This window comes from Epinephelus lanceolatus, chromosome 1, assembly GCF_041903045.1.
Source record: "Epinephelus lanceolatus isolate andai-2023 chromosome 1, ASM4190304v1, whole genome shotgun sequence".
In the NCBI taxonomy this organism is placed as follows: Eukaryota; Metazoa; Chordata; class Actinopteri; order Perciformes; family Serranidae; genus Epinephelus; species Epinephelus lanceolatus.
In genome coordinates, this window is record NC_135734.1 from 33,739,245 (window position 1) to 33,758,705 (window position 19,461).

General features: G+C 41.1%; 1 protein-coding gene across 3 annotated transcripts in view; it reads right to left on the bottom strand.

The window, feature by feature from the left end:
* The window catches only part of gli1 (GLI family zinc finger 1), a 75,483-nt gene that overhangs the window by 20,394 nt on the left and 35,628 nt on the right, over positions 1–19,461 (bottom strand). Inside the window, exon 2 of one of the 3 annotated variants that reach the window (XM_078169679.1) lies at positions 19,373–19,413. The exons of the other annotated variants lie outside the window; for them this stretch is intronic. The gene's annotated coding sequence lies outside the window, so the exon portion shown is untranslated. The remainder of the gene's footprint in view (positions 1–19,372; positions 19,414–19,461) is intronic. 3 annotated transcript variants of the gene reach the window in all.

Consider the following 19,461-nt stretch of genomic DNA (forward strand, 5'->3'; position numbering starts at 1 on the left):
AAAAATTACTGTACACACTGATGTCACAGCTACCGCAAATGGAGATAAGCCAAAAATTGTATGATCATTCTGATCGTTCAGAATGAGCTACATTAAATATACGACCACAAACTTAATTCGCTACAGTCAGATGGCTGAGAGGACTACTCTATATTTTTAAATGTACTTAAATGCTTTCATGTCATAGAAAGTCCTCTTTACAAAAAGATGTTATTTTGTAATTGTTTTACAAAACTTTTATTTTACATTGTAATTATTTTAATTTATCTATCAAATTATTTTTCCTAATGGTAATGCTGTAATGGCTTTTTATTGTTTTAAAATTGGTATTGCCTATTCTCTGTTCTCTATTTTTTCTTTTCCTTTGTTTCTATAATTAACTAAATGGCGTTGTAAACACAGTTGTCCCTCAACGATCTTTTCAGTATAAATAAAGGTTGAATAAATGAATTCTCCTCATGGTAACATCAACTAAATAAAGGTTTTAATCATGTAATTATTCCTCTTTTGAGGCCAAATCTATATTTAAAGTTTATACAACACATTTGGTGCCTGGAATTATACCGTTTTTATCTCTGTTAAAATACCAGTTATTGAAGGAAAGAAGAAAAGCATTAATATAAAAGGTAATTCCAGACTTTTTAACAGCAGAGTATATATGTATTGCATATTTATTTTTAACACATCCCATAAGAATACATCAAAACCTGACAGAATCCTTTTGGCAGTATTTTTAAACCCTTTAAATCCTAGACACACTTGTCTCTTGTGTAGTAATATTTTAAATAGTAAATAGTGCAATCCACTGCTTATCAAGTGCAATCCACTACGTCTTAGTGCAATACTCCCTTTATTAAGTGCAATCCACCATTTATTTTACATTAACAACAGCTTCATACAGCCAGGTTTTATTACACTATTTATGTCCACTTTCATGAATAATTATGTCGTCTGTTTTTTTTTAATTCGCTTTTTTTACTGACTGGTTGGAGCCTGATCAGATGTAGCACTCCTAATTTTGTTGTATATTCTTTGTACAATAACAATAAAGGCTTTTTATTCTATTCTATTTAAAAATGCAACATTAAATATATACTTAGATTTTATCCACCACATTCTTTAACTCTGCATTTCAATCTTTGTCTGTGCATGTGAAATCAAAATGTCACATTGCTGCTGCTCATGTGACAAGTGTTCAAACCCAAACTGGGAAAGCTGCTGTCCGCTGCAGATGAAAGCTCTGTGGTCTGAGCCTAACAGGTTGCCAGGCCTGTTATGTAGTAGCACAAGTGTTAAAAGGGCAGTAGGGACCTATTTAAGCCCACAAGCCACCAGGGGGATTTGATACGCAAAGTTAGCAAGCGGCTAAATGATGTGGGCGGTCCGGGCCTAATTGCATATATTCAGCGCCTGCTTCGGATGTGTGTATGATAATTAGCCGGAAGCGCTAAATAGAGATCTCGCCGAGCACCTCAGCTGTCCAGAACTCATAAATACCGAGAAGGGGGTCGCCAGACAGCCTGTCACACACACACACACACACACACACACACACACACACACACACACACACACACACACCTGTCAGTCTCGCCAGGGGGTAGCATAATAATCCAGTGGCCACCAAGTCTGCAGAGAATGTGTGTGTGAGAAAGAGTGAGTGTCACTGTGAATATAGCGAAGCAGTTTGTACTGTGTAAGCACAGTGGCAGGTGTGTATGAGAAGGGAGTTCTGGAGACAAGTGTATTTGCAGTGCAGTGTGTATGTGTGTGTGCGTGTGTGTTAGAGAGAGTGCGTTTGACATGATAAATGGTGGTGGATCTCAGAGTAAGAGTGAATAATGTATGAGACCACCTGCGCAAAAACAAGCTGGAATCTTTTTTAAAAATATGTTTGCGAGCGTTTCTCCAGGGAGCAGAGCAGCGAGTGAGTGTTACTGTTGTAGCTCCGTGTACACACACTATAAACTGTGTGTCGTGTAATTAATTTGCATGGTACATAGAGTATGCTCTTATCCAGCAAATTACTGTGAACTAAGCGCAAACATAGAGTAAGTCAACAGAATTAATGTGGACCAAGTCTGGGGATCCCTGTCTTCTGGAAATGACATTTTATACACTAAATTTGCACATTAAAAATGTCAAGTTTATATAATTTATCAATATAATGAGGAAACCTTTTTGATTGACACATCTGCCAAGTTGCTAAATTGCTGATACTGAACATTTGCAAAATGTCAAACAACAAATCCCATGTATAAATGTGTAAAACGTATGCTTACACCTACTGTACGTGCACTTGTATGTACTTCTGTGCAGCATGTAAGCACACAAAGATGGATGATTTCTTAAATGCATGGTGCTCCTGACACAGGTGTCGTGGCATTGTGCTATTTTAGGTCAATATCTTGTGAGAAACTCTCAGGGAGTTTGCTCTCCGGTGTAATTTTGTGGTGCTGGGTTTTAGAGGGATGGGGCAGGAGCATATTAAAAACCCCAAGGCCATAAATCAAACGGCTAACTAAACAAGTCTGCTCCACTGCGGCACAGCAAGCTGGGCAGGAACCAAGGAGCTGAGGATGAGGACAGGATGTCCAGCCACTTTCTAAACCCCAAACCTCCCCATTCAAACACTCCAGCTTCACAGGCCTACAACATTGCCACCCCGTAAGCCACACCTAAAAGTCAGACATCCCTAACCTCACACAATCACTTGTCCTTAACATCATCAACTTTACATGGGAATATGATGAACCCAGTGCAAACAAACAGGCCATAGCATCAGTGTATGGCAGAAGAGCTCAAGCGTAGCTAGAAATGCAACTACTGTCAGCCTGACACCAAATGACTTTTCACGCTATAACACTGTCGTAGACAAATTTTCAATGTTGCAATTAAATCATAAGAGTAACACCTAGATGATGCACGCTTCTTTAATATCATCAAAAGTGTTTAGTCATTGCTCATGCAAATACTTATGTGAACATTGTCAACAACCAGTACCTGCACTCAAACAGGAACAAACAGGAAGCAGCAAACCAAGTAGACAGTAAACATGAAGGTGACTCTGAGGATGCGCAACAATGTGAAAGAGTCTCAGTCAAGTTGTGGAGTGAACAAGAGTCTGTGTTTAATTGCTGTATCTAATCCACCAATCGGCACTTATTTTAGTGAGAAATCTTAAATTTCGAAATGGTTTGTGTCTCATTCCCATGGTCTCCTCTCACTAAAATAGCACAGCTAACTAATAGATGCTGGTAGCGAGAAATCAAAATCTGAAATGTTTGCTCACAAATACAATTTATTCTTATGGATTATACTGATGCTGAATGTACAAGAACACTGTTGACATATGACACCTTTTATCTTGTGTTTCTAGAGTTATGTTATTTTGTGGACTTGTAAGGAATTGTTAAATGTCATATTTCTTGGAGGGAGTTTTGTAAAATATTGTCCACCAGGTCAGGATGGGAAAAAATCTAAAAAAGAATCTAGTTGTAGTCCCGCAAATAGTGACCCTGCAGGATCCCCAGTTTTTGCAGAATCTTATATTGTGTGACTAAAAACTCACATTGTCTTTAGATGTGAGAGGGTGTCAGGCATAGGTATTTTAAAGGTCTTTTCATATATGTTACAAATGAATTGATTCATCATTTATTCTAGAAGAAAAAATCTGTCAAAAGGAATCAAGATCATAGACCCCCGTGATGTCTAATCAGCTAATTGAAATACTTGGCCAATCTATTTAGTTTTGGATATGACAAAAAAATGCAACAGCAAACAAACAAACACAAAAAAAAACACAAATTGGAAGATCATATTTTTAGTGTGTGATGACCCCAAATTGACCTCTCAAATATCACCAATCGAGACACTTAAAAACCCCTACATTTTAAAGCATGGCTCTGGGACACTGTATTATTTTTCCACACAGACAGATTCATGCTTGTCTTTTCCAAGCCCCTGCTTGAAGTTGCATGTTATCCTGGATGGATGATATTGGCTGAGTTCACTTCAATTACTGGATATTTTTAAACAAGACCAAGAAGTCCTGACTGTGGTCTCGCCTAATAAATTTCCATTCCGGCTTACCTACTCACTCACCAAAGCAACACAGCTTACCACCAATAAATAAAATATGGTTTTGTATTCCTACTGGTCCATTAGTCATTCACTGTCAGAAACCCAACCGCTGCACTGTAAAGACCCACCGTTCAGCAAAAGCTGATACTAACTACAACTGCAGATCTCTCGTATCCCTCCTCCTATAAATCAAAAGTTGGATTCAAGCAATAAAGCGTGACTCAGTTGAACACAGTCAGCTGTTTTTTTTTTGTGTTTTTTCTTTTTTTGCTACAGCCTTTCTTGGTCTAGTATGAACAATAGCCAATGTTAGAAAACTTTGGCATTACTGTTATTCCATATTTGTTAGCTTTGGCCACACATACTTGCTGCATTTACAACAGCTCGCTTTAAATAATCTTTGACAGGTCTGTTACTTTACCTTACTTAAAGTGACAATAACAGGAAAATAAAAAGTGTAAGTAATACTAGCAAGTGGAAAAGACTTATTTTAGCAAATCTAACTAAAATTAGCTGATATTAGCAGCCATAAGCTAGTGCATATTATGATATTACCTTAAAGGGACAGTTCACCCCTAAATCAAAAGAACATATTTTTCGTCTTACCTATAGTGCTATTTCTCAATCTAGATTGTTTTGGTGTGAGCTGCCGCGTGTTTGAGGTATCAGCTGTAGAGATGTCTGCCATATCTCCAATATAATGGAACTAGATGGCACTCAGCTTGTGGTGCTCAAAGCGCCAAAAAATATACTTGAAAAACTCAACAGCAATGTCTCTTTCCAGAAATCATGACCTACTTACTCAAGATAATCCACAGACCTTGTTGTGAGCAGTTTAATGTAGGAACTATTTTCTTTCTACCGAACTAGACCCACTAGCAGTATCACTGGGCGGACAGACAACCTTTCCTGCACACATTCATACCTATGGGCAGTTAAAGACCCTGACACACCAAGGAGACGGTTAGCCATCGGTCAACATTGGGCCATCAGTGAGCATCTGTTGCCCCAGTCTTTGCTGTGTGTCCCACACTGTTGGCCCTTGACGGCCCTTGTTGACCTTTTTCAGCCGATTTAGCATGTTGAATTTGCGTTACAGGGCGGAGCCTGTCAGTGAATGAAATAATGCTGATTGGCAGTTCAGCTCAGCGTACGAGAAGAGAAGTGGAAGTGAGGAAAGTAAACAAACAGCTTAACTCAAGGGGGAGTGAGATCAAGTTATTACACTGGGTCATATTATTTTCTTTTTTCAATAAGCTCTTTAGCGGAAATGTTTCACTGGTGCACAGTAAATGTTTTAACATTTCATTGTGTTGTTAATGTGCTAACCGGCTAACTAGCAACTTGAATCTGTCCGGTTTCCCTTTCTGAATGACAAATACAGACTACCGCCACCTGCTGCTATGGAGAGTTATTTTCTGTCACGCAGGTGCTGGTTGGCCATCGGCTGCAGTATTTACTGTGTGTTCAGGTGCAACTTTTTGGGCAAGACAATGGTGACGTGCAGCAAGGCAATAGTCGGCTTTTTTTTGCCGCTTGTTCTTTAATGTCGGATTGGTGTGTCTGTGCCTTTAAAGTGTCATCACTTAACCTAAGTTGCATGTCTCTGGACTGTGGGAGGAAGCTGGAAACCTGGAGAAAACCCACACTGACAGGGAGAACACGTGAACTCCACACCGAAGGGCCGGCAGATTTGAACCCACAACACTCTTGCTGTGAGGCAGCAGTGCTAACCACTGCCCACCAAAGCAATCCAGACTGATAACTAGCACAGCAGGTAAGAGGAACAATATGTATTTTCGATTTCTGAATCAACACCATAAGATCCACAAGGTAGTAGCCCACTTGTTGCAGGGCTTCGACTGCATTAGGTGACTTTTCTCTAATGGCCTTTGGTTACGCATTAGTCCCACAAACATAAGTTCTCAGGTGATAGTTTGTGTTTGTGGTATACAAAGAGAAACATTGTTAAGTCGTGCACGGTTTGGCATTTGTGACATTCCCATAAAGCGCCAGTCCTCCTCCCTCTGAGGAAGTCTCCAGAGAGGACAGACATTTCCACAGGTCACTGGTCGTGTCAGACAAAGGGCCTGATCTCACCCCGCTCCACTCTGCTCCTACACTCTTTACTCTTGGGTGTAACACTAAACTGGGACTCACACATGCCTCCCCCTTCCTGCTTTATCCCAGCCAATGTAAAAAGAGGCATTTAATGACAGCCCCTCTCCTCTTAACCTCATTTCTTCTCTGCTCTCAGATGGGAATGTGAGTATACAGTGTGTGTGTGTTTGCAGGATAATCTCTTACTTTAGACAACACAAAACAGCCTAACTCAAACTCAGCACACATCTTTGGAGCATGTCCTGCAGTGTAAACACCCATCTGAAACTATTTTGTCCCCCACCCTCTCCCTCATTCCCAACTTCCCTCCTCTCATTCTGCCTTTTCCATTTCTCTGTATCTCTATCTCTGGCTATCTGCTGCTCTCTCTCTCTCTCGCTCTTGTCCCCCGCTGCCTCCACCCTCTCCCTCATTCCCTCTCTCCCGGCTCATTCCTGCTCTTGCGACCTCTCCCTCGCCCCTCCCCCTCCTGGCGGAGCTGCAGTCGAGGTGGGTGTTCTCTGGCTGTTATGACTTGAGAGACGATAATGGCAGCTATAATGTAGCCAGCCGTTCCTGATGTGGCTGGGCTTGTGGGGGATTCTGTTGTGTTAGGGCTGGAGACTGAGCGGAGGGGAGGGAGAGGGGGGTCGAAGGCGGGGCTCGGGCCCTCAGCCAACCACAGTCCAGATTCTGCCTCATTTTCGTTTTCATTTTTTTTTTCCTCTTTTCTTTCTCTCGCTCTTCACCCACCAACTTTTTCGAGCCCTGTTGTTTTCCTTCAGTGGTAAACTTTGTTTTTAAATTCTGGCTTTGTTTTTGTAACCCCCCCACCCCACCCAACTCAGACTCTCCTCCTTCCCCTGCTTTTCTCCCCCACCCACCCTCCCCTGTGTTTTTCACCCCTTTTACCCAGACTCGGTGAATTCCTCACAGCTGCTGTAATGTGATGGGGGCTAATGGTGTGACCACCGAAAGGCCACAGGGCTGGAGACATCACTGTAATGTACAATAAGCCCTATTCACTGACCTGCTGCAGGGAAGATTAATGTCATATCTACTTAAACAACTACTTTGAGTCTTATTTAAACAGCTTTAATTAGTCTTAAGCCAAGACTGACATTTAACAAAGATACTGTACAAAAATGGCATGACTCTGCACGGACAAACAACTTGTCGAAAAGCAAGCATTTAATTCAGTCTTACTAATTATTGATTTCAGTGCTGTCGTGATTATCTTTCATGTCATGTTAGCATTACACCAACTAGTGCTTCCCAAATTGGCCATGCAAATATTTTACAGTAATACAGAGTTTGTACGGTCATGAATAACCTGGGAAAGTCATTGAATTCGAAAAAAGCAATTTCCAGGCAGGGAAAAGTTTTGGAATAATTAATTAATCCCAGAAAGTTTTGAAAAGTCATGGAAATTTACTTTACAAATACCTATACAATAGTGTATACTGTACGGTGTTTATGTTCAAGCAGTTTAGTCAAGTCAGTGGATGTTATGTTGTGAGCGTGGGTTACACCAGACTCTAAGCTGCTACTTAGTCTAGATGTAAACTCACGCAATGCAAGGCTAATGCCGATATATTAACGCCTGGCTTCACTTGGACAAGTATAAGGTATGAGAACGACCGGGACCCCGGACACGCAAAATGTGGACTGTGTAGTTTAACTTTAAACATTTTGAACATAGGAGAGGCAGCACTAGTTAGCCATGCTAAAGGAACTAACGCTAAACACCAGCTGCTGCTGCTGCTGCTGCTACGTGAATCAACCCCCATTACCAACGTTTTTACCCCAGTGACCAATGTGATGCCCACTGGCAGTTGCAGAGCTTCCCTCTCATCCACCATCAAACAAGTACCCATTTAAGTTGCTGTGTCCAGAAACAAAGTCCTACCTGCAGCAGAGGTACTGTGGGTGCTAATGGTTGCAGATTTGCATTCGGTGAATGCAAGTACTCATACACAGTATATGTTTGTTTGGACTGGCTCCTCATTTAAAAAAAAAAACTGACAGGTAATTTTGACTAGGTTTTTGTTCTTATTTTTCATGTGACGTACCACACAGATGTTTCAGAGAATAATGGTTGGGAAAATTTGCCTCAAAGTCATAGAAAAGTCATGAAAATTTATGTAAAAATGTGCATGAACCCTTCAGGCACGCTGGATCCTTGCAAACGCCATTAGGAGCTCTACGAGGAAGCGGAGGACCTTGATTTTTTTTTTTTTTTTCCCACAGACTATCTGTGTCCTCTACTGATGTGTGGATGAAGGGACGGTTTCATCAGATGTGATTAAAACTTATTTTTATAAAAGTTACCAACTGTAGCTTTAAGGCAATTTGAAAAAAACAACAACAACAAAAAACAGGGAGAAATTAAATCACTAGATTAAAATAGAATAAATTAAATAAATGGTAATGTTAGGGACACCCCCAACAATGTTAACGCCTCAGTTAGGGACATGAAATGAGTGACTGTCCTCACATGACAAAAATACTACGAATGAAACTTGTTGTTTGGCAGCTACGTTGAGAAAGAAGAATCCCCGAAGCCCTAAACTAATGTTTACTAGACTAGCACTGTGGTTTAATACAGTCAACACCATAACCCAGGCTTCAACCCCACTGATTCACACCTCACGTATCCCTGTACTGTAAACTGTGGGCTGAGAAAGCTGCGGTGCTGATGTCTCCCTGCTGGGGTTCTCACCTTGTCGAAATGGCAGAATGAAACGTTGATCCCTTGTTGCTACACTGCCGGAGTGACTGATGACAGACATCAGGGCACTAGAGGGCTGGAGAGCAGCAGCTTTACATGACTACAAACAGCAGAGGCAGGAGCAGAGCTAAACCAAGAACAGTAAAGCAAACAGCAGAAAACAGCACTTGATAAGCCTTTGGTTAACTTTTTTTTAGTTTAGGCAAGATGAAAGCCATATTCTTATTCAACATGATAAAAGTTACGCTGTGCCAGAGGAAAACGGGGTCCTGTACAATCGTTAAGGGTGTGGAGAAGAGCAAAGAAGGTAAAATGCGAGCTAAATATAATGACAAAGACCCACTTTTGGTGCTAAAAGTACCATAATTTACTCAAGCTGCCTTGTAGAGCAACACACTGCCTTTGCTGCACACTCATGATTACTGTTTTACCACCTTTGTAACTGTTGGCCTGATCAGTCGGTGACTTGATAGTGTTTATTTTAAGATTAGGAGCAGTTCACCTCTCCATGTTTTCATTTGCCTGCACAAGCAGAGTTTTGTGCTGCTGGCTGCTGAGCAGCTTTGCTTTCTCAAAGGCAGTTAGATGTTTAACATTTGTCTGTTCAGGGATTCTAACCGATGACTCTATCAAAAGGACAGACTACCAACATGGGAGTGTTTCCTTCCTCTTTGGTCCCCCCCATAACTCGCTGTTCCTTCACTCCTCCACAATCCCACTTTTTCTGTCCTCTCTTCAGGCCACCCACCCGCCATCCTGCACATACCTGTGGTTTCCTGTACCCTGCTCCCCTCCTCTCCTCCCTCCTCTCTCCTTACCTCCAGCCTCTTTTCCTCCCCCTACACACCTTTCCCCCCGCTCTGTCTACTGAAGTAACATCAAATCTTGTCTTGTCTTCCCCTCTTCTTCTACAACTTCTGCATGTCTGTGTATCAGGTAGGTAATGCCCTAACCACAAATATTTCTTTGAACTCCTTTTAAGGAGAAGAGCGGAGGAAACAGGGGGAGGAAAAAAGGAGAGAAGGATGGATGGATAAAGCAGATGAGGAAAGGTTGATTCACACAGCTGGCTTCCAGCTGTAGACTGAGGCAGCACGTAGAAAATGCTCCATCTATAAACAACTGAGAGCCCAACCCCCACTTTCAAGAAAAAAAAAGCAGAGCTTTGTCATTGTAAATCCAGCTAAGCACTCCTCTTCACCTTCAACAGCACTCCTGAACGTCACCCAGTGACTTGTTGCTCTTTTCCTCCCACCCTTCTTGCAGCTCTACGTCATTTTCCAACTGGTTTTTGTCCACTCTACTCATCGCTGCCGAGTCTTTACAGTCGCTGTGGTAGTTAAAGTACAAATCAAGGCCTTATAAACCTCCTGTCAATCATCTCCCTGACACCAGCGAGAGGAAAATGTCCTCTGCAGAAATTCGCTGGAGCTGGCTGTTACACATTGAAGCAGGGACAAAAACCAGATAATAATCTGTTCGGTTTATAGAAAGACCGCAGTGATTATAAGAAAAATAATAATCCTAACAGTCTTGGGTGGGCAGGCGATATTTATAGCCGGCCTGCTGCTACTTATATTCCTTAGCTGTATAACACAGCTGGAAGTGAGGGAGGAGAGAGAGGAGGTGGAACACTCGTGAGGAAAAAGAGACAGAGAAAAGGGAGACAGAGGGGCTCCGGGGGACGGAGGGGGGAGAGTGTGTGGGGGCGGATACCCAACGCATGTGTGTGGCTCAGAGCAAAGAAAGACAGAAAGAGAGAGACATAGACAGCGAGTGCACTACATGAGGCTATGTGTTTATGTGTGTGTATGTGTGTGTTTGTATTCGGTGTGTGGGAGAAACCGCTGCGCAGTCCCTTCAAACAACGACAGCGGCAGACGAGGCCTGCAGGCCACCAGACAGACACAGTGACCACAGCTCTGAAGAGCCTCTCACAGAAGGGAAACGAGACACAGATCGACTGGGCAGGATTAATCAAGAGAAGCCACGTGGAATTTGTTGACCGCTAACTTTGCATAACTAGGCTGTATGGATTTAAAGGGTGACTTTGGTATTTTTCAACCTGGATCTTATTTTCCCATGTATTCGTGTGTAAGTGACTAATGGAAACAACAGTATTTGAAATCGGTCCAGTATTGAGTGAGAAAGCTGCAGCCGGGAAACAGGCTGCAATGTAACCACTCGGGGCATGTGCGCACCGTCACTTGACATCCACTGAAAGTTCTTGTTTTTGCCACAGACAGGCTCAGACTATTATTATTAGAGTCTGACATTATAGAAGGATCCCTTCATAGACAAACCTTTTTCTTTAAGAGTAATATGATTTTTGTTTAATCGGAAACAACCCAGAAATTGCGACCGCCAAACCCACCAGACTCCATTTAAATAAACAGTAATTTTATCATGGTAGCACACACTTTATTCAAAGTTAAAAGAAACAAAATAAAACGCCAGTAACTGTCTTTTTTCATCTTTCCATGTTCCAACAATCACCAACTCTGGTTTGGTTGAAATAAACCCTGAATTCACCCAGTTGGAAATATGAAAATATGCTGGCTCTATACACGCTATACATGCTAAAATTGCTTTTAATTTAAATGTAGTCTGGTAGGTTTTGATGATCTATCTCTACAGGAATCATTTCATAACGTTGTCAGGCACTTAGATTAACAATCTGAACCCGTCAGTAGCAAAAATAAGCACTTGAGGTGGACGTACATTGATGGTGCAAACATGCCCCAAATCATTACATTGCAGCCTGTTTTGCGCTGCCGGCTAAAGCCCTCCCGCTCAATACTGGACTGATCTCAAAAATGTTTTTCCCATTAGTCACTTAGACACAACAACATGGGGAAAAATGGAGTCAAAATTGAAAAAGACCCAACTAACTCTTTAAAGGCAGGGTCAACCTCAGACAGACAGATACTGTAAATGCAATGACTGGCAGGTTGTAGTTAAGCAGACAGACTAATAAAAAGGTAGAGGTTCAGACAAATTGCCTGATGGAGAAGACAGATGAACAGCACTTAAACAGACAGACCTGCTCCTCCCATTGTAACTCCTCTTCACATCTAACATATCACTGTGGCTGTTACTGCTCTTATTCTTTCTAGTAGTTTGTTTTTTGTTTTTTTAAAAGAAAAGCCACTAATAAGGTCAGCTAATTCATGATAAAGACATGATGTTTTGTATAGGTTCTTCACAATAAAAGTTGAGGTGGTCCATATCAGGAGCAGCTCATCATGTTAAAACTGACAAAAAAAAACAACAACAAAAAACAGCATAGGTTGCAGCATAGTTTTACTTAATTATCCTTTCTTATAAAAGAACTACCTAAAATGATTGAAACCATCTTTGGGAAACTTTTATTTGATGTGTACTTTGATTATTTAGTTTGGCCCATGTCCAATCCGCTAACATAGAGGAGGCAGGGTTGTTGACCTATACTGCAGCCATCCACCAGGTGGCGATCAAGATATTTTGGCTTCACTTTTGGGGAACTGTCACATCGTTTAAACAGGATAAATCTGATTAAGCATTAATAAACAGGACTTAAAATCTGATCAAACATTCAATTCCAGTCTGCAGACATCATGTTTAACAGACATCACCTCTCACAGCCATTTGGAGCTGAATATGTGCAAAAGTTGAGCTGTAACAAAAGTCTGTCACTGTACAGGAGGAGCAGATGTTAGCTAGAAAGTGTGTCTGTGTGTGTGTGTGTGTGTGTGTGTGTGTGTGTACAGACAGTCGAGCTTAAAGTTTAGGAATAGGCAGAGCCCTCTTTCTGGGTTTTTCATCAGAAACAGTGATACATATATTTTAGCTCCACATCATAAACATCATAAACAGGCAGTGTTATTCTACATAACAAACCAGTCTTTCTCTTTCCCTCCTCAGCGCGTAAACTGTACTTAAATTTGTCCCAGCAGCTGAACACACATGTGGAGACTTGTCTTCATCAGTTCACAGTTGTGCACGTCTGTGTGTGTTTGTGTGTGCACCCTTGATAAGGGTCATTGTATCATACAGTATTATATCATCACTTTCACGCTAGTACTTTCACTCGACTCGCCTCTTTTCCCTCTTACCTCCTTCTTTTTCCACGTATTTGCTCCTCCTCCTCTTACTCTCTGCACTTTCCCAAAGTGTGAAAGAAAAACATGTGAAACAACACATTCTTTCCTCCCGTGCTCAAATTTGTCTCAGTCCACAACTCATCTCCCTCGTGTGCCCGCTGGGAATCTGCAGTAAACTATAAATCATACGAGAAGTGATGACTGCTGCGATCTGTTCGGGACGAAAGTGATGTTCTTCTTTTTCATTCGGCTTGCCATTTACTTAAACAAACCTCATCAATTTAGCCAGCGAACAAATTACAGAGCAGCTGTTTGGATCATATACACACAGAAACATACAGTAAAATGTGCACTTCTCCTGTGTGGTCCTTCTCAGAGCTGCTGACTTCATTACTAATATATCGCAGCCGTTTAGTTTAATACCCAGATGTTGGTAGGGGCAAGGCATCCGGGCCTGCGTTAGCTTTTAATTGGCTGGGATCCCTGAGCTGGTGTTTGGGGCTTAGCATGTGACTCAGGGAGACACACACGCAAAAGTGCCCACACACACACACAAATGCATACACACACTTTCCCTGAACGAATGAAAGGCTTGGCTGGGTTCAGGATCATATGCTGTCATGAAGAGACGAGTCATGGCTGTCCAGAGTCTACAAACTAAACAAACGCAGACAGCACACTCACGCGCACATGCACACACGCAGTCACACACATAAACACACACTTATGCACATACACACACATAGTTACATCTTCAAGATCCCAGGACTGACTGACGCCAGGCTGCTGACGGTTGAGCCAAGCAGCAGCCATGATATCTGCCCAGCTGATTATTACAGTGAGAAATAAAAAGATGCATCCTACAGAGGGAGAGAGAGAGAGTCCGCATCCACACTGATATTTTAGAACAAAAAACAATCTCCATACACAGGAGACTTTAGCGCCATTTTGGAAATATTCTCTCTGGACAATTCAAGCACACTGGGCATCTGTGTAAACAAAAAGCAGATTGTCCACTCTGTGGCTGGCTGCTTAGTTACAGAAAATACTACAGAGGTGCCAGAAAATAAGACCAGACATTTCTTTGCTTGAACCGACGACAATGTGGAACTGTTACTGAAAGTGCATTAGTATAAGGTGTTCAAGGCGGCAGAAAACAGATTGCAAGTTGTTGCAAAGCAAATAGGGTGACATATCGGAGCTGTACAGGCCGGGAGCATTATTATTCACTGAAGGAAGTCATGGCAATGAGAAAGGAGTCACACACAAGAAGGAAGAAATCTCAAAAGCTATGTAGATCTAGCCATAATGTTTTGACTTGACAAGCTGTGACTGATAAGACCCAATCAAGGAGTGAATGCGGGAGTCTGACTCCCAAATGATTTTCCATAAGTCTCCGTTTCCACCCGTCCAGACTTAAACGCAACCACGGAGGTTTAAACTAAAAAGGGGTCCGCAGTGTTTTCAAAGGTCACCGTTGTAGGGGTTCCAAAACACAAAGTAGTGTGGACGTAGCAATAGTTGTGCATTTTGAAACAAAAACGTATTAGTGTGGAGAGAGAGAGAGAATCCTGCATCAGTCTGTCTTTTGGTCACAAACTGCACATCCACATTAGAGCCGCACAATGTATCAAATATTAATCACGATACCGATTTCAGCTTCCAACAATTAAATGACCATGACAGACTGTGATATTGATGTTTTAAAAATGTGTGCTCTGCTCATAGACAACTCTACCGCATGGCATATCAAGCGCTTCCTAAACAGCCAGCCTGCAAATTAGAAGAGCTGTCATGCCGCTACCCACACACCCTGCAGTGGCAGTCTGTGAAAAATTTTCCTTAATGTTGCCTATCCGTTGTTTGGAAGTATTTGGGATTAAATAGAGAACAAAACATATGCAAAGACTGCAAAGCAACACAGCTGACTCGATAAACCACCTGACAAACACCACAATTTGCAGTATGATAAATGCATTAAGGTGGCTGTCATTACCTTACTGAATTTCCAAGCTGTGTTGGATACAAATCCAAGTCCATCAAAGACTGTCTAGAATAATAAATGCAATCACATTCATTTGGCCAAAAATATGTGTTCAATTGACACAGTTTTGCTTTTGTTTTTATTTAGCCCATAAGTTAGGTACAATTTAATTTATATGTTGTTTCTGGGAGAAGCACTCTGACTATGGACCAGTCTTATTTTGACGCAAAGATTTGCACATTAGCAGGAATGAAGCACAACATGGACAGTGCTCTGTTGGTTTTAATAAAAATGGAATAAAAAATATTTTTCCCCCAAATAATGAATAATTGTGAAAAATAGTCATGATCTAAATATGGATAAAAATAATTGTGATTGTCATTTTGACTGTAAATGTGTGTGTGTGTGTGTGTGTGTGTGTATGTCTGTTTTAAGCTCCTCATCCCCCTCCAATTCACAGCCAGCTGATTAGCTGATTTGTTGCCTTTTAGTTATGTTAATGCCACTTAATTACAGCCCTGGTGGGCACTCAAGACACTCACACACACTCTCTTTCTCTCTCTCTCTTTCTCTCTCTCTCTCTCTCTCTCTCTCTCTCTCTGTCACACACACAAACACACACACACACACACACACACACTGATGCCTGCACACATCCACACAGACAAATAAAAATACTTCTTATAACCACATTTTAGGTTTTGCTCTCAAATAAACAGATGCACAAACTTGTGAAATGAAAAGCAAATGAAGAATTTCAACAACGTGATCTGTGGCTCATTTAAATAAATTGTGAAATCAATGCTTAAGTTGGGAACACATTTTACAAGATTTTCTAATGTGTTGTGGGAGACCCCACACACAAGGAATGCCTGCACCAGTTTTGTCACTTATTGTATCTCATTAAAGTGCCATCACCACACATTACACGATTTCAGACTAACCTCAGGACTGTCAATCAGACTTTTTCTTTCAATTCCTCTGAGCAGTCACTTGTTGTAGAAGTCTTCCACCACTTGTTTTATGCACACTACGACATTGACCAGAAACAAAAGGGTGGCATACATAATCTGGCCATGAAAAAAGGCTAGATGAGTGAACTACAGTTTAGCTTTGCAGGACTTCTGCTTTTGCTTGTTCGTCGGATCAGTAAGCGCAACTAGAAATAACAGCGTAACATTTCTCAGCATAGTTTTTTTTTTCTGTTCATATGGCTAAGGTGCTGTGACAACTCGCTGATGCACTGCACTAAAGTCTTTAGACTAAAATTTGGTGACATACTTATGTGAACACAACGGGCAAAATCATACTGTATATGGACATGACAATCATTTTTGCTTACTTTGATAAGTTGATATGGTAATTATCATAACAGGCTAGTAATACAGTAAAAGGCACCATTGCGACAATGAAAGAGGAGTAACATGGAGCATGTTTTCTGAGGCTTGAGGACACACTTGATGTGATCTGGTGATAAATGTTAAATGCAAACAAAACTGTGTTTGTTTACAATGTAAATGCCACAGGGTACATTTAACACACTGTATGCAAAGTGTAAGAATGAACGCCAGGCCCTCAAGTTATCCACTAGTACGAATATACCTCTTTTCCACCAAATTAGCTCTGGTTCTTGACACTCTTGGCACCTTGGTGCTATGTAGTAAACCAGCCTGCATTTCCATTTCCATTTTTTGAGTGGAACCATTGTAATCAAGGATATGTCATCAACGGAAGATGTTGCACAATCGAAGTAAATGGTCGTAGCAAAATAGCAGATTACATTGTTTACCTGCAAACCTTTGCTCTGTTACTACAACCTGTAGAAAATCTGCCTGATGAAGGTCTCGTCACTGAAATGTTGCAGCAGTTGCAAACACTTTTGTAACAAAGAGAAGCCATCTTAAGTGGCTGTGAGTTTGCAATTAGTCGCATTACCCACATGTAGTGGAAAGGAGTAAATACCAAACATCAATCTGTGTCACAATCAACAATATTATACAGAAATAAAGGATTAAAGAAGTAAAGATTTAAAACTGCCTGGTGACAATCATAAACATACCTTAAAAAGTTTACATTACATAAGTACGGTCTGAAGAATAAATGCTTATGTCCTTATTGTTAAATTGAGTTCTCTAAAGAAAATTATACATATCCAAATCTTGCTGGTACATAAGAATATGAACCTGTAGGGGTATGTTTATATGCAGAGTAAGCATCATTACACAAATAAGACTTGATATGTCTGTCTTGTTATTACAGACATTTTTCTTTACTTAAAAAAACAGCATGGACCAACTGTTAATATGACCACTGCATGCTGTCTTTTTTCTGATGATTTCTCACTTGACGTCTTCATTGTTTCCTACTCCATCCTCTCTTTCCAACCTGTGGCATATGACACGCCCACTGATGTCACAGTTCACACTTCAGGTCAAGAAAAACTTGAGATTTTTTTGAGAGAACCACCAATTTATTTTTGGTTGAAATGCTCTAAAAAGTTCAAAAATTAGATGCAGGAACCAGAACAGACCCAGTTCCATGTTGGTGGAAAAGGGCTAAGACTTGTTTTCTGCTGGAACCAGTGCCAGTTCCCACAACAAATCTCAAATGGGTCATAGTATTTCTCTTTTTTGCAGGGTGCTGTAAACTTGCATGTCTCAGCCATGGAGGCAGTGATGTCTGATGCAGAGGGAGGGACAGATCAAAGCAAAGGTGTGCACTGAAACACTTTCCACACAAAGCAGACTGGTTTAAAAGCTTAATAAAGACTGCCATCAAACAATGTGGTACACAGACTGCAGTAAAGTCTCTGCTAGATTACTGGAAGTCAGAGATCGCTGCCAAACATGGTCATGACAGGCAACAACCAACGGTAATGGTTGGTAAAGTTCACCAAGTGTAACTAGTTTTCGAAGCATCACTGTCCACACTCAGTCACGGTTACTAGTTTTCAGTTACACTCCGTCAAAGACTGGCCATTTAAAGACGTTTAAATGTCTTCAGAAAAGAAGGAGTTGTTTCTGCAGTCACAGAAGCTTTCTGCTATTTGTGCACGTAAACACTGATCCTATCTCATGCATGAGGAAGGGGCTCCCTTTCACTGTGTCTCAGCCCTAAATTCCACTCTGTATCTCCGTGCAGTGCTCAGTGATGCACAGGGAGCACATGCACGTACGTACACACACACACACACACACACACACATAAAAACCAGACACACACACAAACATTCACTCTCTCTAATACACAGACTCAAGCGTTTAAAGGCAAACTGTATATGAGGCTCACTTAATTAAACATAAACTGCATTGCATACACTGAAAAGACATGTATCCCAGCACACACAAATGTACACACACACGTATACAAACAGACACACACACATACGGTGAATGAGAGGGTGGCTGATGGCCCTGATGACCCAGGGACCTGATGTGACAAGCACAATAAGAAGGGCACGATTTACGTCAGCAGCTTGTGAAAGGCTCACTGAAGACACGCAAACACACACACACACACACACACACACACACACACACACACACATACCTTGTGTCTGTCCTGCTCTATAACTGGAGGACTTTTCAAACAGTCCCTCTGGGCAAGGCGATTTTATTTTGGAGAAGCTTTTATCACTTCTTCTGTGATACTGTTCTCAAAAAAACCTACTAGACTACTACAATATGACAACTTAGCAATAAACACTAAAACCACTGATGCAAGTTATAATTTGAGTCAACGTAACATTTGCTGGAAGCTGCCTCTGTGGCAACAAGTCGTTGAATTTGCCAACTTTCTCTTGAGTCAGTCTCTTAGTTACATAATGCAGTTTAATGTCTGTTGTTGTAAAAATCATTTTCTGATTTGTAAACACAGTTTTTCCCAACAACCATAGTTGCAAATGGGGACATCAGATTATTTCTGAAAGCTCTGATATATGTGAGTTGGTGCTGAATAGCAGAGGTGATGGTATTTTTAACCGTCACATGACCAACTCTGCAATCGTACAGTCGTTGTGAATTTACTGCCCCTGCAGCTCGGACTCTGCTGCAGACTGACTTGGGATACTATGAGTAACTATGTGCTCTTTGTGATCCAGATTCAGATTTTTTATTGTCTGTAACTGTTACATGTTGAATGTGTGTAACTTTGTTTAAATGTGCTGCTGCCTGTCTTGGCCAGGACAGTCTTGTAAAGGAGATTTGAAATCTCAGTAATACTTTTTCTAAAAAATAAAAATATAAATCATCTGATGCAGTGATAATCTTTGATACCAAATATACTAAAGTTAACTGGCTAATTTTTAAGCTATATCAAACCTTTATTTCGTATCACCTCCTCACACTTTTCCCCGTTTTCTGTTATTCTCTACATTGAACAAAAATCACCTACCTAGAAATCACCTATTCTTGAGAAGTGGGATAAGTCATGTCCTGCCACAAAAAAAGAAAGAAAAACAACTTAAAATTACATCTTATCAA